Consider the following 10,784-nt stretch of genomic DNA (forward strand, 5'->3'; position numbering starts at 1 on the left):
TCTTTTTTACCTGTTGTCTTTTTTACCTAGATGGTTGTCTTTTTTTCCGTTGCTTTTTTTTACCCGTTGTCTTTTTTACCGTTGCTTTTTTTACCTGTTGTCTTTTTTTCCGTTGCCTTTTTTACCATTGCCTTTTTTACCTGTTGTCTTTTTTACCGGGCTTTTTTTTCCGTTGTCTTTTTGTCCGTTGCTTTTTTTACCGTATACCGTTGACCAAGCGGTAGCGCATTTTAGAGAACCCACTGCGGTCATAGGCTTTCATACTTTCAAAGATGCAGTTTCAAAGTTGAGTTGGTGTCTTTCAGAGTTGAAACTGTTTCAGAGTTGATCCGTAGCAGACGTTGGCCTATCAAGGGCGGAGTGCCCCAACCCAAAGGAGAATCCTTGTAGAAGATGTCCCTCGTCGATATTACAGTTACAGGGATAGTCTCCTCTGAGGGGGTAGGCCAAAGGAGAACCCTTCTAGAAGATGTCCATGTTCGTCATTGCAGTTGCATAGATTGTCTCCTCTATGGGGGCAGGCCTGGTAGAACCCACACCGTGGATGACATGGCATGCAGTAGGCCTATCAAGGGCGGAGTGCCCAAACCCAAAGGAGAATCCTTCTAGAAGATGTCCCTGTTCGTCATTGCAGTTGCATAGATTGTCTCCTCTGAGGGGGTAGGCCTGGTAGAACCTATCCTGGTTGAGATGGCATGCAGTAGACCTATCAAGAGCAGTGCCTCATCCCAAGAGAGAATCCAGACGGAGGAAAGATCAGATGACAATGACCTAATATGTCCATAACATCTCTGAAGCAAGGCCTATACTTCATGACTTTGCCAGGCCAATATATATGTACTACATGCACATGTACATTGTATCTTTTGTCCAGGCTTCAGAATTATGTATGTCTGAAGTCTAGCTTGTGTCTGCATGCGATTTGATATCATATTTACGAAATTCGGTTGATTTGTCGTGAAACCAGTAGCGCATTTTAGAGACCCCACAGGCTAACTAATCATCAAACGAAACCAAGGTGATCATTAATAAAATTATTCCAACCACAGGTAGCATCGTTGTCGAACAAACCGTCCCGGGTATACCACAATCTCCACTCAACCCTACCCGGGTGATCCGGTATAACGCAACCTCCTAACAACATATCACGGACCAGCCCGGTATAATGCAAACTTCATCCAACCCTACCCGGGCCGCTACGTGGCGCCCCGGTACAACGCAATCTCCCGACAACCTATCACGGAGCGGCCCGGTATGACACAAACTCCATCCAACCCTTCCCGGGCCGCTACGTAGCGCCCCGGGACAATGCTATATCCAAACAATCTGTCCTGGGGCGCTACGTAGCGACCCGGGTCACTATCTAGGCCTATTTTACTGCTGGGGTAATTAGCGCTGTCTATCAATGTGCACCGGGCCTAGAAATTCTTTGTAATTACGACCATTGTCATGGAGTTTTATCTTATTTTGTACCGGGAGTCGACCTTATGGACTGTAAGAGCCGTGGTGATGGACTTTTGTTCCACTTTGACCGTGGGTCGCAGATCATTTGATAGGGGCAGTACCGGTGTAACATCTGTGGTTGTTCCCCATGTTTCAGTGTTTCCAAACAATAGGCAGCTAGAGAGACCATGCCTTTTCAATAGGGGGGATACACAGAAATACTCGTCAATCTATTTTTGAGCGTTCCCAAACAATGAGGGGAAACACTCAAAAACAGAAACACTCAAAAACATTACACCGGTATTGGTGTTGGTAGACATATGACGAATCCCAGAAATAATAAATCCCAATCCATTTAATAGTCTGGTCTGTACATGTAACAAATAAAGCAATCTAAAAGGGAATAATGCTCATTTCAGTTCTGAAACCAGGAGGCAACACGACAATAGTTTTCAAGAAAAAACGCACATTTTAATTGTCACTGTCCGAGACCACGGCTGATCGATTGGATTTTTTTCATGAGAAATGCACTTTGAATAGTTTTCGAGAGAAACCCATTTTTTAAATGTCACTTCTGATAGCCACGCTTATTTTCAAATTTAGGATAGGTTCTACGCAACATCTAGAAATTTTGTGAAAGATTTAAAATGGACTAGCATGCTCCTATCATCTCCAAATGTTTTATTGAGAAAACTCAACTCACTTGTTTTATATCACCCCCATTGAACTGATCCATTTTCAAATTGGGGATGGGTGACGCAACGTCTAAAATTGTGTCTCATATTTTACGATCGAATATTATGCTCCTATATGCCTGCCTAGCTATCGGCCAAATTATCCCAGACCACCTTGCTGATTAAGGGGAAGTAAGGGGTAAGATCATGGACAAGCCTATCGGCGTCTGATTCACAATGTGGTTTGTGAGGAGTGTCATAGTCGTCAACAGTGTAGCTTACGTATTTCGAAGACCAGTGGAATTGGCGGCGTCAAATTATTAGTGAAATTTATAATTTACAAATTACAAATTACAAATCGTTTATTGAAACCGTGTAAAAAGTTACATTTTACATAAGATGAAAGTACAATGACCATAAGCATGATGAACTAAATAACTGGTGTGACATTGTTGTGGATTTGGTTTTGTGCAGCTGGAGGAGTGGACAATGTCACAACCAGGGTTCCTACATTATGTACAGTGGAACCTCCGTTAGTAGACACCTCTCTATTAAAGACAACCTTTCCAATAAGGACACTGGTTTTGGTCCCAAATTGGTTGTTTCCATTCAATTTTGACTTCTCTAATCAGTCTTTGGGTGTTCCGAATGCTTGACACATTTCGAACATGTTTTGGTTGGAAACAACCCTACAGTCTTACACTTATGGCTGAATGAATGACAGTGCATTTTCGTGTAAGCTCGGTGACGAAATGCTGCGACACTATTCGTCACCAACATGCTTGATGGGTGGTGCCATCTGCACAAAGGACGATGAATTAAATAACTGATGTGACATTGTCGCTGCATTTGCAGGTGTCCACATCGAGGAGTAGATGATGTCACTACATGTACCAGGGTTTGTACTTTCATATAGAGTGGACCTACTTTTTGTGGACACCTTTCTATTGAGGACAACCTCTTTAATAAGGACAGTAGTTTTTGGTTCCAAATTGGTTGTTTCCATTCAACTCGACTTCTCAGTTTAGGACACCTCTCTGTTAAAACAGCACTTTTCAGTCCCTGGGGCATTTCTGGAAATTTCATGCTATAGAGCAATTGGTTCAGCTAAGTGACAAGAACAGTACTATAAGACGGTTTTAAAAAGTTGAAAATTATTTATTTAAATGACATATGAATGGTTCAGCAGTAATTGGCAGTGTGCATTATGTAATGAAATATGATTTACATAATATAACATTTTTGTGACAAATAGTACAGATGATGGATAAATCGATACAGTGGATAGCTGTTAGAATATGCAATACATGCAATAGCATTTGTTTTTATTGAGATTTTGCGAGAACCAAGTGGTATTTTGACAAGATAATAGAAAGCCAATAACACTACAAGAACATGACTTCAACATGACGTCACAGCAAAACCAGGTACATGTCGCACAGAAGATGAGCCTAAATGACACCAGGAGATAATGGAAGAAATTGATGTGCTCATATTTTACAAAAGGCAGACAATAGATAAATGAACAAACAGTCCGTCTCAACCTGCCAAGCTCAGAGCGACATGCGCCTGGTTTTGCTGTGACGGGTCACATATACAAAGTTTACATAAAACAAGATTTGTATGTTTATTTAGGAGGAGTACAAAAGTTGTATATAAAATGCCGACTTCATAATGATTTATAGGACACAAAATTTGACATGACAGCATTTTATAAAATATGAATAATCTATAATGAGAATAGTTTTGTAGCACCAATGATTTGAAAATACTGAATTTATTTATTGCATGAATAGAACACAAAAAACAGGATGATTACATGATTGTCACATGCGTGAAATATATTGTCATGGATGGGCATTGGGAACGAAAAGAATTGCTGTTATCAGCTGCATTGGTAGCGATTGCTTTAGCTGATTTTCAGAAACTGACAGGAGTGAGAATGTTGATATAGTGTTGAAAAAATATTTTTATAACATACATTGCATTCAAATAACACTAAGAAGTAGACGAGTACTAATTTCGCACACTTGAAAATATATGGACATTGACTGTCACTGGTAGTGGTAGTAGAGTAATTACATGCCATCAGCAGCACTAATTCAGACAGTTTTCGCTGTGCTTCAGTAACTGATTGGAATGACTAAGTTTGATTGTGCTGAAATGATACATAATAACGTACATTGCATAAACAAAATGATTACAAGATTTGTACTGTCTTAAAATATATGGACAGGGACAGTCACTGGAAGTTTGACATGCCATCAGTTGCACTGCTCCCGACAGTTTTCACTGTGCTTCAGTAACTGACTGGAATGACTAAGTTTGATTGTTCTGTATTTGCCTCCATTTGGATTTTGTGAACAAAAGTTACTAACCTTGTGTAATTGAAGTGTCGAATTCGCCTTGGTCGAAATGATAATACAGTAAATAAATCTATTGAATGTTGCTGAAAAGAAAACATTTACTACGTTAGAAGCCATATACATGATAACACCACCACCACCATTATCAATATCATCACAAGTCAACTGGGGAATTTGTGTGATATTTGTTCAAAACTTGCGTATATGGTATTTGCAGGTCTATTGTATTGTAACATATTTTTCACTTTCAAAATTAACTTTTTTACTAGAAATTATGAATCAATACTAACCGTAAGAAGCGTATGAAATTACAGAAGGCCTTCGTCGAAAAATGTAATGTACTTGAACTCATTCGTGTCATTAAACCTGAAAGCAGCACAGCATAACAGTGAAATTACCGTGACATCAATGGATGTCAAACTAACGTAGTGACGTGAATTTGAATTCGAAGTGCACAATTTCACAATTAAGGTTTTGAACACATTGAGAACTGAAAAACTTCATACAAATGCTTTCACACCAATGATATGATTGTGGCGCTCCTGATGAGGTATCGCCCTCTGCTAAGCAGCTTTGGTCGTAACCAGGGTAAATGTTTTTTTCAAGTGATATGAGCGATGCAATACCTTAGTTACCACCAGCGCCACGTAGCAGTCAATGAAGTTGTGCTGGTACCCCATTAACGTCATGCTTCAAATTTGAAGAAATTAATATTACCTTCATCAAGTACGTAATATTACACCAGGCCTTTGTCGAAAATGTAGATCTCGAAGTCTAACTGTAATGAAAGAAAACATCAATGTGACAATATGGTCTACTATTTATGAGGGGGAGAACGGGTATTTTCGGGACACTGGGATGGGCCGAAAATAACTGTCGGGATTCGGGATAGACACCCTTATTTTAGCGGGATTCGAGACAAGCCGTGTTTTGCGTCACGATTCGGCTAAAATTGCATATTGGGAAACGGGATAAGCCTTTTTTCCTAACGGGACGTCGAGACAGTTACCACCCCCCCCCTTCCCCGTTCCCACCCTCATGACATGTAGCATTGATTGTATTGTAGGCCTATTGTTACTCACAATCTATTTTTTTGTAATTGATACTGGTAGTATCAATGTGAAATATGCCACACGTTGGGAGCATGCAAGGCCTAGTACAATACACCATCATCACAATCAAATATTTCAATAATACACTGTCAACGAGAGTGAATGTTCAACCATCAATCACGTGCATTGTAGTGTAGCCTACTAGACCGGCAGCCCAGGGCCCTCGGGTTAGTTGAACTAGGTACATCCCCCATGACGGCTTGCGCCCCGCTGACACGACGAGCACATGGCTGAGCCAATCCATCGCCTATACACTACTTTACAAAAATCGACACCTACTGAAACTTTCACTAATTATTCTCGGAAATGTACTTTATCGTTACATCAATAAATGCACATTCGAATTTCAAAACTACCACTTATTTTTGCCGTGAAACTGACCTGAGTTATCGAAACACCGTCACTACGAAAAGAGGAAGAAGCAGGTCCGCATTTATCGAAATATTGCTAAATATAATTGTCAAAATGTCGACCAAATTACCAATTAAATCACAATAAACTTATCAAATGTTCACTCATGCCTTTGGGTCAAAAAATACTGATTTTTCAATCATTCTCAATTTTACAAATCACCAATCACAAAAAGAAATAATGATGCAATTACCCAAAATAGATGAGATTTGACCACTGGTATAATTCCGCCATCTTGGATATCGGCATCGTCACCACCACTTCAAATTCTAAAGTCTTATTCAGGCCTAATATGTGTCACCTGCTGTGGTAAACTGGCTTGTTTTATCAATAAACAAAATATGATCTTTGTAAATAAAATCGGAGATCTTCTGGTGTGTTTTTATGTGAATTTATTACGAACTATCAATGCAGCGCAGGGCAGCCATCGTGTTCTCATGCGTAGTGGCGATGCGATAGCCATCCGCAGCACTGCTTTTCAAGATGGTGGCAATTGCCCAGTGCTAGAGGCGTTGTAAGGAAAATTGAGAACAGGCCCCTAATGAATGAACTCTCAACGATATCGATATATTTTCGTAATTCCAGCACAACTGTTCAACAATGAACGTCCACCGACAATCCCACTTAACGAATATTAATATCAATTCATATTATGTATCTTAAAACGCTTTTATTTCATTTTGAAAAGAGTTATCGAGTGAACGATGACCTCCTACCGTACCCTAGAAATAAACAGCCAAAATGACCACAAAAACACCTTTTTAGAAAAAAACAGCGATTTTTCGAAATAAATGTCATCAGAGACGAAACTAGACACTAATTTAGCTAGGTATGCACAGTAATAGTACCTGAAGTGATCGATTTCAAGGAGAAAATACACTGAAAACAACTTTTCAGGAACAGAAATAAGATCACATTGTGAATAATAGAACTAACAAATCATAGCCATTAAACAGCATAGTTAAGGTGTATAAGTAATTTTTTTCTGGGATGTATGTTAAAAAACTTTTTTTCGACCCTCAAAATTTGTATAGGTGGCGCCACCCATTTTTTGGGGGGTCGCGACATGTCGCGACTCATTTTTCATATGATCCAGCCTAATTTCTTTATTTCTCCATCGAATTTATTGAAATTTTCAGCAAAAATCAGTATCTATAGGTCAAGTTACATGAGCAGAATGGTTTATTTTTGATTTTTCTTGAGTAATTAATGAAAATAAAGCTTCAAAAATTTTCTTGACCCCCTCCAGAAAACCCCCCCCCCCTACACCTCTTGAGGTCATAATTTAAAAAAATCAATTTCGCTCATGTAATTTGCAGCAATGTTATAAACATTTTGACACATACTGAGCCCATTTCTAACAACATTTAAATTCTGTGGAGTAGATTGAATTTTTTTTTTTAATTTTTTTTTTTTTTATAAACATTTATTAACTCAAACAAAAGAGCCTACAAAATCCCGGCTCTAGGATTTACATAAGTGTATTATTTTCCTTCTTTTTGGTAGGGATCAGAACTCTACCAATATTTTACAGTCCTCAATCTTAAGAAAGTCATTAATATAGGTATGCTCAAAATCTGGTAATGTTTCCCTTCTATCATATACCCAAAACAAAGCCTGTAGGTGACTTTTCAGTAGAAATTTGAAATTTAGTTGAGCAGAGCAGATCAACTTTTAACTCATTATATTTAACACTGTTTCTTAGATCCCAAATAACCTTTCTGCATATGCCAAGAATGTAAAAGAATTTCTTATCTAATACATTGTACCAGTTAATTTTCAGATCCTGGTGTATGAGGTTTTGTGTATCAATTCCAAATAATGTGCATACCCAGATAACAAAAGTTTTCACATTTATACAATTTTTGAACAAATGCACCAAAGTTTCTTCTTCATTACTACAGAACGGGCAAAGGACGTTTTCATTATCAAACCACAACGACTTGTGCCCATGTGCCACGGAACCGATGACCGTGGCACACATCCTGACAAGATGTGCGAGATTGGCAGCTCTGAGAAAAGACATCTGGCCAGAAGGTACCAGCCTACAAGACCAGCTCTATGGAGACCTCCAACAGCTGCGAAACACCATAGAATACATCAGAAGATCAGACTTGACTGTCTAGAGCGAACGAGAAGAAGAAGATTATCAAACCATAATTTCAGTTTATCTCCCAATGGTAGAGCCTGATGGTATGACTTCCATAGAAGTTGTTTTATTTTCCTATCCAAATCTGATTCTTTTAACATTTTCCACCAGTTTTTATCGTCTCCACATATCTCATCATATGTTCCAATCTTTTTTTCCATGTATTTTTTATACAGTGCTTTACAGTTCAAACTATAGCATTCATTCCAATACCAGGTTTCTAAGTAATTTATATGGACAAAATCCTTTTCGGCGTCCAAACTCTGCCTAATGGTGGTTACATTAAAAATTCCTTTGTTTATGCCTGTTTTTATTTTCCTATACTCCTCCTCAAGACCCCTCGGGTTTCTTTGGAAAAAGATTGGGAATTTGTTTTTTATCTCCTGAAAATTGATCCAAGAGTTTGACTCTTTATCCCATATATCATTTACTTTCAAAATTCCTGATTGGATCCAAGTAGCATTGTACAGTGAGTTGATACCATATCTAATGTCCGGATTCAGCCAGATGTATTCTTCGAGTACTGTTTCAAGATGGCTGGGTATTATTCTTTTTATTTCTATGAATCTCCATGTTTCTAGAGTATCAACATAGAGTTTGGGGACATTATCATTTTTAACATTCTTGAGTAGAATTGTTATGACCTGCAAGGTCTTGAAACCTTTGTCAAAATTCTTCACGTAGAATGCACCAAGTTAGTCGCATCATTTTCCTTCTGATTTTTTAGTATGCGTAAAAGCCACTTTAACTTTAAGCATTTACATTGTGCTTCTATGTCAGTCATCCCTAAACCACCACAGTCCACAGGGGTGTAACATTTATTCCGATTTACTTGTCTTTTTTTCCCCCATATGAACTCCCATATAGCTTTCTTAATTTCTTCTAATATGTTGGTAGGTGGTGCTGTCACTGTTGCCACATACCACAGTTTAGATAGCGCAAGAGATTTTACAATTTGGGTTTTACCGTAGACTGTGAGATCTCTGTGAGACCAAAGGTTTAGAATATTTTTGACCTTCTTGATGATTGGTTCCCAATTTTCCTTACTCATATCTTCATTGCCAACCCATACTCCTACCATTTTTAGCTTTTCTTCTGTACTCAGGCCTAATTCTTCAATGAATCTGTTTGACCCTTTCAATTCCCTACAAAGTAAAACCTTGGTCTTATCTTTATTTAATTTAGATTTTGTTGCTTTACTGTACAGATCTAACAATTTTAGTAACTCTTTGACTGATACTATATCACGTAGGAAAAGGTTAGTATCATCTGCATAAGCCTTTACTTTAGACTCTGTACCATCAGGCATTATGAGTCCTTTAATACGATTATTTTTCTTTATGGCCAATGCTAAAGTTTCCGCCACTATCACATAGAGTATTGGTGATAAAGGACAGCTTTGTCTTACTCCTCGTGTGAGTCTGAACGTCTCAGACATGAATCCGTTTGTATTTATTTTACTTGTGGTATTCTCATAAATTACTTTTATCCAATTAATCAGATTATCACCAAATCCAAATTTTTTGAGACACCGGGCTAGGAAATTTCTGTTTACTCTATCAAAGGCTTTGCTCTGATCAATGCTTATCATTGCTAAAGGTTTTTTTTAATTTGTTTGCAAAGAAAACTGCATCTTGTGCAAAAATTATGTTATCAAATATTGACCGGCCAGGAACTCCACACGTTTGGTCTTTTGCAATTATCGTATCAACTACTTTCCTAATTCTGTTTGCGATGCATTTAGTAAGAATTTTATAATCTACGTTAAGGAGTGACATTGGTCTCCAATTTTTAATATCTTCTCGGTCACCGTTCTTATATAGGAGAGTTATAATTCTTCACTTTGACTTTCCGATAAATTCCCACAAATGGCCGCATTGTTAAATACTGTTTGTAGATCATCTTTTAAGATATCCCAAAAGCAACTATAGAACTCTTTGGACAGCCCATCGCTCCCAGGTGCTTTATTATTTTTTGAAAGACCCCAGAGCTTTATCCATTTCTTCAATTGTGATGTTTCCTTCACAGCTAGTTTTTGCTTGATTGTTTAAACTTTCCTTGATACAATTTAGCAACATATCTTGTGCGTCTCTATCGACTGGGCCTTCCTTATATAATTCTTGATAAAAGTCCACCTGGGTATCTAAAATCTCCTCAATTTCAGATGTTACTTACTGTTCCATCCTTTCTTTTAATGCTGGTAACGGTTTTATTTTTTCCTTTATAATTTTCTAATTTAAGGAAGAACTTGGATGATTTTTCCCCTTCTTCATACCAATCTACCCTACTTCTTTTAATACCCTCCAACCGTTTATTTTCCATAGTTCCTATAATCCCTTTGATGTGTTCTAGTCTTTGGGCTTTTTCACACGATGGTTTTTTGTCATATTCCCCCAACATAATCTCTAATTGATTTGACAGGTTTTTATGTATAGAGTTTCTAACTCTACTTAACTCTTTACTTCTCCGGACTGACAGTTTTTTTTAATTTTCTCTTTACCTACATCCCACCATTTTAAGACATCTTCTCCTGCCCATGGTTTAAATTGTCTATGTTGAGCCCACAACTCTTTTACTTTATTTTTGAACTGTTTGTCATTCAATAATGAATTATTGAATTTCCAGATTC

General features: G+C 37.9%; 2 long non-coding RNA genes across 3 annotated transcripts; one reads left to right on the forward strand and one right to left on the reverse strand.

Moving 5' to 3' along the window:
• Nucleotides 1–3,049: 3,049 nt before the first annotated feature.
• Nucleotides 3,050–6,720, reverse strand: LOC135503017 (uncharacterized). Of its 2 annotated transcripts, XR_010449846.1 has the most exons (5): nucleotides 5,977–6,720; nucleotides 5,201–5,261; nucleotides 4,774–4,849; nucleotides 4,496–4,566; nucleotides 3,050–4,275 (listed from the first exon to the last, which is right to left on the reverse strand). It is a non-coding gene; the product is annotated as an uncharacterized LOC135503017 (long non-coding RNA). The 2 variants fall into 2 exon arrangements; XR_010449845.1 differs by having other exon boundaries at nucleotides 3,050–4,566.
• LOC135503018 (uncharacterized) lies at nucleotides 5,515–5,947 on the forward strand. The gene is made up of 2 exons (XR_010449847.1): nucleotides 5,515–5,728; nucleotides 5,777–5,947. It is a non-coding gene; the product is annotated as an uncharacterized LOC135503018 (long non-coding RNA).
• Nucleotides 6,721–10,784: the final 4,064 nt, after the last annotated feature.

The sequence above is a fragment of the Lineus longissimus genome, chromosome 19 (assembly GCF_910592395.1).
Source record: "Lineus longissimus chromosome 19, tnLinLong1.2, whole genome shotgun sequence".
Taxonomy (NCBI): Eukaryota; Metazoa; Nemertea; class Pilidiophora; order Heteronemertea; family Lineidae; genus Lineus; species Lineus longissimus.